This window comes from Glycine max, chromosome 4 (assembly GCF_000004515.6).
Source record: "Glycine max cultivar Williams 82 chromosome 4, Glycine_max_v4.0, whole genome shotgun sequence".
NCBI lineage: Eukaryota > Viridiplantae > Streptophyta > Magnoliopsida > Fabales > Fabaceae > Glycine > Glycine max.
In genome coordinates this window covers 10,669,455-10,681,798 of record NC_016091.4, presented here as the reverse complement: position 1 = coordinate 10,681,798, position 12,344 = coordinate 10,669,455, and the positions used below count along the sequence as shown (strand labels likewise).

The following is a 12,344-nucleotide window of genomic DNA, read 5'->3' as shown; positions in this document are numbered from 1 at the left end:
ACTGAAATTTAATACAAATCGATAATTAAAGACAAGCTCACGAATTTTTGATGATCATGGATGAGGAGCTCAGTCTCCTTGACGATCATGGTTGAGGAGCTCAATCTCCTCCAATGTAATAATCAGTGGGGTCTGCCATGTCTTCATCCTCGTCTATTCTTCCTCCTCCTGAAAAAATAGGCCTATCCCTAGGCGGTGCAATGATAGCTTTGTCGCAACCTACCTCACGACTGGACGATGAAAGAAAAATAAGATAGAAAATACGTTCATCTCCTAGGGAGAAAATGAGTGGAGTTGCCATCAATGTTTATTTAAGGAAAACGTTAGAAAAACCAAAAAGAGGTCTCTGAATTTTGAAAAGAAGGGTTCGGGAGTTGTTTACGCATAGGGAAGGTATTAGCACCCCACTCCCCCGTCACAAGAGACAACAACCTTTAATTGAGTGTGCAAAACATGACTTCAAAAGTATTTATTTTTCCATTTATTATTATTATTATTATTATTTATGAATTGACAAGGGTGCTGCCCTTGCTCCTACGTATCCCCAGGTGCAATGAGGAAATGAAACCTACGTAGTTCTTTAAGTCTGAATGTTTGTGTGTTGAATCAATTTTATATTTTTGAAAGATTTATTTTAATTGCGAACAAAGAATCGATAAGGCGTTGGACCTTGAAACGACGTTTTAAATCTTGAAAAGCGAAGAGAATCGTTATGGCGTTGGACCTTGAAATAATCTCAAGTGATATTTGATGAAAAGAAGTTGGGTTGTGAATTGATTTTTTTTTTCATTTTTGTTGTGTTTATCACCTTCTAGTCTCACTAAAAAACCAATGAAATTAGGGTTTGACAGTTGCTCCTCTTTACTTATCTTTTATTGAAAATAAAAGATAAGTAAAGATAATGGCATTAATTTCATTTGAGTGATCTAGCTATTCAAATCTGGACGCCAGAGAAAATAAAAGATGTGAAAACCAAAAAACAAAAAAAAAACATTGAAGTCCTATAACATCAAACAGAGGACCTTGAAGTCCTATAAAACATAAAACAAAGGACATTGGAGTCCTATAGCATAAGATCAGAAGACACATGAAGTCTTTGAAAGCATAAAAATAGAGGACATTGAGTCCTAAGAAACACAAAGACAAGGACATTGAGTCCTATAAAAATAAAGATGAGGACATTGAGTCCTATGAAAGATAAAGTAGAAGACATTGAAGTCTTTGAAAGAGTAAAAGGCAGAAGACATTGAAGTATTTGAAAGCGTAAAAGATAGAAGATATTGAAGTCTCATAAATCATAAAGACAGAAGATATTGATGTCTTTGAAAGTGTAAAAGGCAGAAGACATTGAAGTTTTTGAAAGCATAAAAAACAGAAGACATTGAAGTCTTTGTAAAGCATAAAAATAGAAGACATTGAAGTCTTGTGAAACATAAAGATAGAGGATGTTGAGTCCTATGAAAACATAAAGACAGAGGACGTTGAGTCCAAGGAAACATAAAGACAGAGGATGTTGAGTCCTATGAAAAACATAAAGACAGAGGACGTTGATTCCAAGGAAACATAAAGGTGGAGGATGTTAAGTCCCATGAAGACATAAAGACAGAGGACGTTGAGTCCTATGGAAGATAAAGGCAAGGACTTTGAGTCCTATGGAAACATAAAGGTGAGGACGTTAAGTCCTATGAAAGATAAAGGCAAGGACTTTGTGTCCTATAGAAACATAAAGGCGAGGACTTTGAGTCCTATGAAAGATAAAGGCGAGGACTTTAAGTCCTATGAAAGATAAAGGCGAGAACTTTGAGTCCTATGAAACATGCCAATAGGTACTAGTACCCAAGGGCTTAACCTTATAAGAAAGAAAGAGGTTGACTCTTTGAGAGGGCCTCTCATCCTAAACTCAAAAGATAAGACATTGGATTTTGGAGGTTGGTATATAAAGGGAAATCTATGCACTTATAGCCTGATATGAACATGAGTTTTGGAATGCAAAGGCATGCTACCTTCGTCTTGAAATGTAGTAAATATGGACTTTGTATCTAGCAATGCAAAAGGTTTTGTATCAGGAAAAATATGCAATGCTCATGACATTATTTCCTCTTTTTGCGATTTTGATTTTATTTTTTGTATGAAAAACACAAATTTACTGTCTCTTTTTGAAAGATGTGTTAACTCATGCGACCTCATCCTATCTTTGTGAAACCTCTTTGGGAACTCCCTTAGAATGTATGCTTTTGTTTGATTTAGTCACTTGACAATTCTGGAGTGATGGAAGTGGAGCTGTTTGATATGTAATCAATCAACTGAAATATTGATCATAGGCTTCATCCCTTTCTTTTTGTTTAAAAACTTTGATTATTCTGCACAGTAAGAAAATATAAGGCTTTAGGATCAATCATATGCACCATTGAAGGGTGGCAATGAATTGTTACACTTTGGTATATGACCAAGAGAAACTTTTTTGATTTAAGATCATAGAGTGATGCCAATGGTCTGTCAATCCCACTAAAACTTGCTGACATGGGTTGATCACGAAAGAATTTATATAACAAAGGCTACCTTTGGATTCGAAAGGAATCCTAAGGAGTTCGCATGAGAGACTAACATCAGGTGTACCCCACTATCACAACTGTTTTGGGGCATCTTTCACGAGCTCCTGGTTTAATAGGTTTGCTTCTCAAATGTGCAAGTGCAAACCTTGAGGCTTTTTTTAACAATCACAAACGTGTGCGGGTTCTATTCCAAAATTCAATTGCTAAATTAGTCATTCGTTGATCCATATGGACTTCGTTGGGCCTGCAATGTGGTTAGAGGTAAGAAGGCTATGAAAGAAAGGATCAGATAGGCTCAAAGAATGTTTAATGGTTATATTGAGTAAGAACCTTGAGAGCCTTGCACTTTCATTCCTTTCAGGCTTTGGTCAGGTCTTATCTTGCTTAATACATTAACCATCCTTGCATTTTTGTGCCCCCCATTTTTTTTTGAATTTTAGAGAATTTTGTCTCTTTTTCTTGGCTAGCCTTTGGCGAGTTTGATTTTTTTCTTTTATGATCGTTTGGGCCTAACCTAGAATTTAGTAGACTTTATGCATCTATTGTTTGCACCGTTCCCTCTGCTAATTTAGTAGTGGTTCTTACTCAAGGTTCTTTGTTTATTATTATTTTATAGAAAATAATTGCATTTGGCTCAAAATGGGTAGCAAGAGATAAATTAGCGTTTAGTAGACTTTTATAGTTTAGATTTTGGGACAGAACCTCTGATGAACATGCCCGTGATTGTTTTTCCTAACTTTTGCCTAGGCCACCCTCAGGTTTGCCCCTAGGTTTGCTTGAAGCTCATGCATGATGTCTGTCATTGCCCCAGTGTAGGGTTCAGAGGTATATGTTGTTGTCGTTTGTCATGATCTTGTAGTAAGAAGAAATGAAAGAAATTGTCCAGTTTCTCGAAATAGAATTTTCAAGGACAAGAAGTATTTAAAGGATTTTCAATTGAAAGATTAAGTCAAATGACTCTTGTTCTTCAAAACTCATTTTTTCCTTGAGAAAGACAACTTTTAAGAATGATAAGATGAGGTCACATGAATGTTTGTACTTCTTATTTTTTATTTGGAAACATAATCAATCAAATGTTTATTCAACTTTACTTATTACTTATGACACCTCCACCAAACGTGTAATTTCTGATTGGGCGGACTTGGAGATCAACTCAGGAGCGCAAGTCACTTGAGCAAACAAAGTAACAACGTACATTTAAATAAGCAAAGATATAATTGTGAGAGAATGAGAGACAACAACATCAAATTCATCCATACTATTAACATTGTGACTATTGTTTACAGTAATAGCATAAACTTAAAAATCCTAATGAGTCATTGGAAATATCTAACAACAACCTTCAAATTTCCCCAAGCATCATGCATAATATTGCTTGATGACATGAGAATTCACAAGATATTCTTCTCCTAAAATCTCAGCCAGCCTGCATCGATCAGACTTTGCACCTTATGTTTCAGGGTCATACACTGCTCAATGGAATGCCTCGAAACTCCCCCATGATAAGCGCAAGTCACAATGGAGTTGTATCCTCTGGCAAATGGAGGTTGAAGAATCTTTGCTGGGTTTATGGCTACCATTGCATTATAGAGCAGATAAGGAAGTAAGTCAACATACGAGATTGGAATTGGGGTGAATTCTACAAGCTTCTTTTTTGGAAAGTTCCTTCCCTGGTTGGTGTTTCGATTGGTATTAGGGGTGGTGTTTCGTCTTGGATGTGCAACAGGTGGATTTTGTGGCCGATTTAGGGGTGGCCTTTGTGGATGATTGGGCTTTCTTGGTTGCTAGGGTGGTGTGTAATGGTAAGGACTGATGTTGACTGAGTATTGATATTGTTGGCGAGGATATTGGTACATGAGATTCACAGAGGCTAGCAGGAAATTTGGTCATGTAGGAACGATAGTCACAACATGAGTTTCTCATTCCTTCTTATTCCCTTCACTCATCCTAGGTTTTCAATTACTAGAACTCACAGTATCAGCATAATCAAATTTCTCTCTTCTCAAACCCACTGATCCAGGTCGTACCCGAATCAAATAATCATTAAAAATGCAGTATCTAGGAAGTGATCCTAGGTCATCTCCCAACGAGAAATGGTCAACCAAACATTCATAACAGATAGTAATAAAACAGTAACGAATGGGGGGTTGTTTGTTTTTGTAAATTAAACAGCGAACAAATTTTAATTAGAAAATATCATAATTAAAAACATGTTGTTTCCCCTTGATTCACAAGAAAGTCTCTTATCCTAGATTACGAGGATTTATCCTTTATCAGTTCAACCACTTAATCCAACCCTAAATTAAATTACTAAGTGAAATTTAACATAAGGCATTCATTATGTGATTAGGCAACACATACACCAATTAATCATGAACGAAACTGATCATTAAGCATGAACGTAAATTAAGCGTAGAGATAATTAATCAAGCACTAAGCATGCATGGATTAATAGCAACAAATGCAAAGTAATTGGTGAAGAGGAAAAACTGAGCAGAATGCAATAGTAATAGTAAAACCTCAAAGAGAGTTGTGCTTGATCCTCAAGAGAAAACAACGTTGGAGACTTAGCCTTCCATTAATCAATAGCAAACGAAATTGTAGTAGAAAACAAAGAAAACTAGAATTATTCTCCAAAACAAAAAAACTAAAACGAAAGAGAGAGAGAGAGCGAGCGAGAGAGAGAGAGAAAGCCTAAAACTATAACCTTGGTGTTGTTATATAGTTCTCAGCCCCAAAGCTTACAAATCTATTTTAAGTCCAAGCCCATAAATAAAATAAAATCTAGATTAGATAAGATAAGACAAAATCTAGATGAAATAAAATCTAGATAAGATAAGATCTAGATAAAATAACATCTTGATGAGATAAAATCTAGATATGATAAGATAAAATCTAGATGAAATAATATCTAGATGAGATAAAATCTAGATAAGATACGATTTGGTAGAATAAAATTGTTTGCTCTCTTCCTGTCCAAGCCTAATTCCAGATTCAAGCCCAATTACTTATAATTCTCCTCAAATTAAATTATAAACACAAAATTAATCCAATAGGCCCAAATGATAAAAATGCATAATTAATTTGACAATTAAGGCTAATCAGTAATTAAAATAATGACAAAAAGGATTAAGAAATATGAGAAAATGATGACACATCAAATCCCCTCACACTTAGCCTTTTGCACTCTTATGCAAAATAAAATAAAAACAAAACAAGGGAAAAATCCAGAGACATTAAAGAGAAACAAACAGACACAACAATAATTACATATTTCTCAATGAATCTCAAGGAATGAAAAGAATGGATAACATACAACACGTAAAGAGTTAAAGAGTCAAGGCCGTCATGAAAATCATCCAAGCTTCTCAAACATGGCAAGATAGTGAATCAGCTCAAGAATGAAAAGTGATAAAGCCTCACAAGATATGCACTCTATCTCTCAAGTGTCTAGACTACTGTTTACTCTCAGAGCACCCATGAAAACAAACACCACATAGACTTGGCAAGACTCTAAAATTGACAACCACATCACAAGCACATGCACATGAGGATCAAAAGGTCTTTCAAGGTTGTAATGGGGCCAAGGACAAGGTAGATGAAAGTATGGGATGGTAGCTAAAACCTAAAGAAATAGAGGAGCAATGGGGAATAAGTGGGAAGTAAGAAAAAGTAATAAACCCCAAAACCAAAATTACAAATTAAGCTCTAAAAAGTAACCTAAAACAAAATCAATCGAGTCCTCAAACCAATTCAAGTCTTCAAACCAAGACCTCATTTATTCAACCTCATTCTTTTTCTATAATTTTTTCTTTTTTTTTATATTTTTTTTAACATGAACAGTAGCAATTGAAAGCATTTGAAAAATAAAGCAACAATTAGGCAATATATGTATATACATCAAGCATGGCCAACAAAAGCATATCATCCAATGAAACATACCCCCGTCCCCCCCCTTCACAATTATTCCCAAAACAATTCCAAAGCTCCAAAATTCCTTAAGGGTAGGATGAAATCATCGTTTTTCACTTAAGGCTTGTAATGAGCTTCAAATCAAAGAAAGGGGAACATAGGCTCAAAGGGGCTATCAAAGGAATTAATTCAAGGTAGGCTCATTTGGCTAGAGGCTTATAAGAACAAAATGCCTAAATCATCTCCCAACATGCATGTGAAGCAAGAAGTATCAACAAGAGTAAAGCCAAGGCTATTGTGCAAGCAATCAATGGGGCAAAACATACTGAATAAAATAGATGATGATGACTCAAATTCTCACCAAGGGTAAATCTATCACTTTCAATTCGAGCTTTCAAAACTAACTTGACATGTAGAGAAAAACAAGGATTCAATTCACAAAATGCCAAGAAACTCATATTTCAAAAACAATTACCCATTACTTGTACATAACCTATAATTCAAAGAGAATATGCAATGTTGTACCTAACACATAAAACCAAAATAAAAAAATTAACCTAGAAAACCTAACAAAATTAAACTAGAAAACTTAATAAAATTAAACTAGAATACCCAACAAAATTAAAGAACAATCTTCTCCCCCCCCCCCCCTTACACTTAAACAACACATTGTCCTCAATGTAGCACAATCATAAGATCAAGAACAATTAAAGCAATCAATAACTTTGGACAAGTGCAATAAAAGTAAAGAAGGAGACAGAAAAAGAAAACTCCCTAAGTCATGGCGGAAGAGAAGTAGGGTGAAGTAAGGAGGTCTCCTCCACCACTACATCCACTAAGGAGGGATTTGTGAGGAATGGTTTCAGCCGGTGTCCATTGACCTTGAAGCCCTTATCTGTGGATTCACTTTTGATCTCAACTGTACCATAAGGAAAAACATTAGTCACCACAAAAGGACTAATCCACTTTGACCTCAACTTACCATTCATGAGTTCGAGCCTAGAGTTATACAATAAAACTTTTTGCCCAACCATGAAGTCCTTCTTAATTATCATGCTATCATGGAACTTCTTGGTCTTTTCTTTGTAGAACTTGGCATTCTCATACGCTTCTAGGCAGATCTCATCTAACTCACTCAGTTGCAACTTTCTTTCCTCACCAGCTTGATCCATAGAGAAGTTGCAGGTCTTCACTGCCCAGTATGCTTTGTGCTCAATCTCCACTGAAAGATGACATGCCTTTCCAAAGACAACCCGATAAGGAGACATTGCTATGGGTGCTTTGTAGGCAGTCCTATGTGCCCAAAGAGCATCATCAAGCCTGGTACTCCAATCTTTCCTGCTTGGCTGCACAATCTTCTCTAAAATTCTCTTGATCTCCCTGTTAGAAATTTTTGCCTGTCCATTGGTTTGAGGGTGGTATGGTGTGGATACCCTGTGTACAACCCCGTACTTTTTAAGCAAGGCATGCATTGATTTGTTGCAAAAAAACGGGTTCCTTGATCACTAAAGACTGCTTTAGGTACTCCAAACCTGCAAAACAGATTAGATCTGACAAAATTTGCAACAACCTTAGCATTATTAGTTCTAGTGGGCTTGGCTTCCACCCATTTTGAAACATAGTCAACTGCAAGGAGAATGTAAACATAAACAAAAGAATAGCATAGGTTGCTGAGGCATGTGTTGTCGCCATGTAAGTGCACTTCCTGCTCTCTGACACTGCTCACAAGTGCTACAAATCTTCCACGCATCTTTAAAGATGGTGGGCCAATAAAAGCCACAGTCAAGCACTTTGCAAGCTGTCCTTTGAACACCCAGATGACCTTCCGGTGCGGAAGAATGACAGGACTGCAGGACTAAGTCAGTCTCATGATCTGGAATGCATCGTCTAATGACCTGATCATTGCATAATTTCCACAAGTAGGGGTCATCCCAAATAAAATGCTTAACATCACTTTTAATTTTATCTTTTTGAGCCTTAGATGCTAAGGGAGGAAAAACAGAAGCAACTAAATAATTGACAATGTTAGCAAACCAGGGAGTAGAAAGAGAATCAGAAATACTATACAATATATACAAATGATCATCCAGAAAATCATCCTGAATGGGTGAATCCTCATCAGACACACATTCGATCCGACTCAAATGATCAGCAACTAAATTTTGTGCTCCGCTCCTATTACGAATCTCCAAGTCAAACTCTTGGAGCCAGAGCATCCATCGGATCAATCTAGGCTTTGAATCAGCCTTCTTCAACAAGTACTTTAGAGCTGCATGGTCAGTATAAACAATAATGTGAGTACCAAGCAAATAAGAACGAAATTTTTCAAGAGCAAAAACTATGGCTAGTAGCTCTTTCTCAGTAGTAGTATAATTCACTTGGGCAGCATCTAAAGTCCTAGAAGCATAATATATCACCCTAGGCAATTTATCAATTTTCTGAGCAAGGACAGCCCCCAATGCATAATTTGATGCATCACACATAAGCTCAAAAGGGGTTGTCCAGTCGGATGCTTGGATGATGGGGGTGGTAGTTAATGCTCTTTTGAGGCAATCAAAAGCCTCTTTGCATTTATCATTAAAGTCAAACTCCACCTCCTTTTGCAACAAGTTGGATAGTGGAAGGGCTACTTTGCTAAAATCTCTTATAAAGCGCCTGTAGAATCCTACATGACCAAGAAAAGATCGCACCTCTCGCGAGCAAGATGGGTAAGACAATTGTGAAATAACATAAATTTTTGCAAGATCTACTTCAATGCCCTTATTGGAAATAATGTGACCTAAAACTATACCTTGCTCAACCATAAAATGACATTTTTCAAAATTTAGAACAAGGTTAGTTTCAGTGCATCTATTCAAAACCTTTTCCAAACTATCCAAACAAATATCAAAACAGGATCCATATATAGTGAAATCATCCATAAACACCTCTATGCAATTTTCTAAAAAATCACTAAAAATACTGATCATGCACCACTGGAAGGTACCAGGGGCATTGCATAAGCCAAAAGGCATCCTCCTATAGGCAAAAGTGCCGAAGGGGCAGGTGAATATGGTCTTTTCCTGATCCTCAGGAGCAATAGTGATTTGCATATAACTAAAAAAACCATCAAGGAAACAGTAGTGAGATTTACCTGCCAGGCGTTCAAGCATTTGGTCAATGAATGGCAGGGGAAAATGGTCCTTTTTGGTAACCTGGTTCACCCTCCTATAGTCGATGCAGACTCTCCAACTATTTTGCACCCGAGTAGGAATCAACTCCTCCTTCTCATTCTTTATCACGGTGAGGACGGTTTTCTTCGGGACTACCTAGACGAGACTCACTCATTGGTTGTCGGAGATAGGATAAATGATTCCAGCTTGCAAAAAAAGAGATGGTTTCTCAGCCTATACCTCATAAATAAAGTCAGAGGTATGTGTACTTCCTGAAACATGGTTAGTTCTATCTGACTCTAGAAAATCAATCACAATAGGTAAAACATCACCAGACATGTAATCAATATCAATTTTAGATTCACTCTCAGCATCAAATTCAGACATATGATCAAGTACAAATTCAGATTCAATGCATGAAGAGTGATAGGCATGCAGATTAGAATGAAGATCAGTCATGTATTCATCAACAATATGGTCAATTATTTCAGCACCAAATATAAAAAGATATTCAGATGGGTGTTTCATAGCATCAAGAATATTAAAATGAGCAGTTATATCACCAAACTCCATAGATAGTGTGCATGCATAAACATCTATCTTTGTTCTAGCAGTTTTCATAAAAGGTCTGCCTAGAATGATGGGAAGTGATCCATGAGAAAATCCTTCCTCCATATTCAAAATATAAAAATCAACAGGGAAAATTAGTTCACCAACTCTAACTAAGACATCCTCTATGAAACCAGCAGGATAGGCAACACTTCTATTAGCTAAATGAATCACCACATTAGTTGACTACAAAGGACCAAGAGATAGAGAATTAAAAATAGACAAAGGCATAACACTAATAGAAGCTCCTAAATCTAGCATGGCATTGTCAAACTTACTGTTCCCTATAATACAAGGTATGTTGAATGTACCTGGATCTTTACATTTTTAAGGGATTTGGGGAACAAATTTACCAATCAATGCGGAGACATTTCTGCCCATGCTAATTCTTTCACTTCCTTTAAGCTTCCGCTTATTAGTGCACAGCTCCTTCAAGAATTTAGCATATCTTGGAATTTGCTTTATTGCATCCAGCAGAGGTATGTTTACCTCTACTTTTCTAAATGTTTCCAAGATCTCCTTCTCTGCCTCTTCCATTTTTTTGTCGGAAATTGCTCTTGGAGGGAATGGAAGAGGGATATGCTGCTTCTGTAAATCAGAATTACCAGTGGAAGATTCACCTGCATAGAAATTGTTAGATAACTTACTCTTTAAATTTTTGTCACCATCTTTTTTTGGAGTAGAGTGAAGTTGGGCAGGTTCATTTGCGGATGAGGAAGATGTTGCTGGTTGAGGTCCTTGACACTGCTTTCCCGACCTCAATGTAATGGCACTCACATTTTTGGGATTCTGGATAGATTGAGAAGGTAATCTGTCAGAATTCTGGGACTGTTGTTGATTTAACTGTGTAGCCAATTGTCCCATCTGATTAGTTAAGCTCTGAATGGAGGCTCCGGTCTCTTGTTAAAACTGCATGTTTTGCATAGTCATTTGCCTCACAAGTTCTTCAAGGAAAGGTTGCGGAGGAGCCTCAACTGTTTGTTGTTTATGGGGTTGTTGCTGTTGTTGTTGTTGTTGGATTGGTGGAGGAACGTATGGTCTGCTTGGGCTAGCAGCATTTTGAAAATAAGGCTGTTGTTGTTGCTGCTGATGTTGTGAAGGATTCGACCATCTAAGGTTGGGATGATTCCTCCACCCGGGGTTCTACTTGTTGCTGGAGAGGTCATAATTGTTCTGTTGTGGCTGATTTTGCTGCTGAGGTTGAGGAGGTCTATTGTAGATGTTTGCAGCATAAGCTTCAGGCTGTTCAATTGCTTCAGATTGTTGCACAAAAGGGCAAAGGTCTGTGTGCTGGTCGATAGAGGAGCATAAACCACAGAGTCTTGCGATAGGTACAGACTTCTGATTCAAGGCCAGCTAGGTTACCAGGTTAACCAAGGCATCTAGTTTACCCTCAAGCTTCTTAGTTTCAGCTGATGAAGATGAATTCGTGGCTACTTCATGCACTCCTCTAATGACAATAGCATCATTTCTGGCACTAAACTGTTGGGAGTTGGAAGCCATCTTCTCAATTAAATTTCTGGCTTCAGCAGGGGTCATGTCTCCAAGGGCTCCACCACTGGCAACATCAATCATACTGATCTCCATGTTACTGAGTCCTTCATAAAAATATTGGAGAAGAAGCTGCTCAGAAATCTGGTGGTGAGGTCAACTGGCACATAGTTTTTTAAATCTCTCCCAGTATTCATATAGGCTCTCTCCACTGAGTTGCCTAATGCCTGAAATATCCTTTCTGATGGTCATGGTCCTGGAAGTAGGGAAAATGTTTTCTAAGAATACTTTCTCGAGGTCATCTCAGCTCGTGATGGACCTTGGAGCAAGGTAATATAGGCAGTCCTTTGCCACTCCCTCTAAAGAATGAGGAAAAGCCTTCAGAAATATGTGATTGTCCTGGACATTTGGTGGTTTCATGGTGGAGCAGACAATATGGAATTCTATCAGATGTTTGTGCGGGTCTTCACCTGCAAGGCCATGAAACTTTGGAAGCAAATGGATCAGTCCAGTTTTAAGAACATATGGGACATCCTCATCAGGGTATTTGATGCACAAGCTTTTGTAGGTGAAATCAGGTGCAGCCATTTCCCTTAGAGTCCTCCCACGGGGTGGAGGTTGTGCCATG

General features: G+C 37.4%; 1 non-coding gene across 1 annotated transcript; it reads left to right on the top strand.

The window, feature by feature from the left end:
* The first annotated feature begins 11,858 nt into the window (after positions 1 to 11,858).
* LOC113001544 (small nucleolar RNA R71) lies at positions 11,859 to 11,965 on the top strand. The gene has a single exon (XR_003266938.1). It is a non-coding gene; the product is annotated as a small nucleolar RNA R71 (small nucleolar RNA).
* The last annotated feature ends 379 nt before the right edge of the window (positions 11,966 to 12,344 follow it).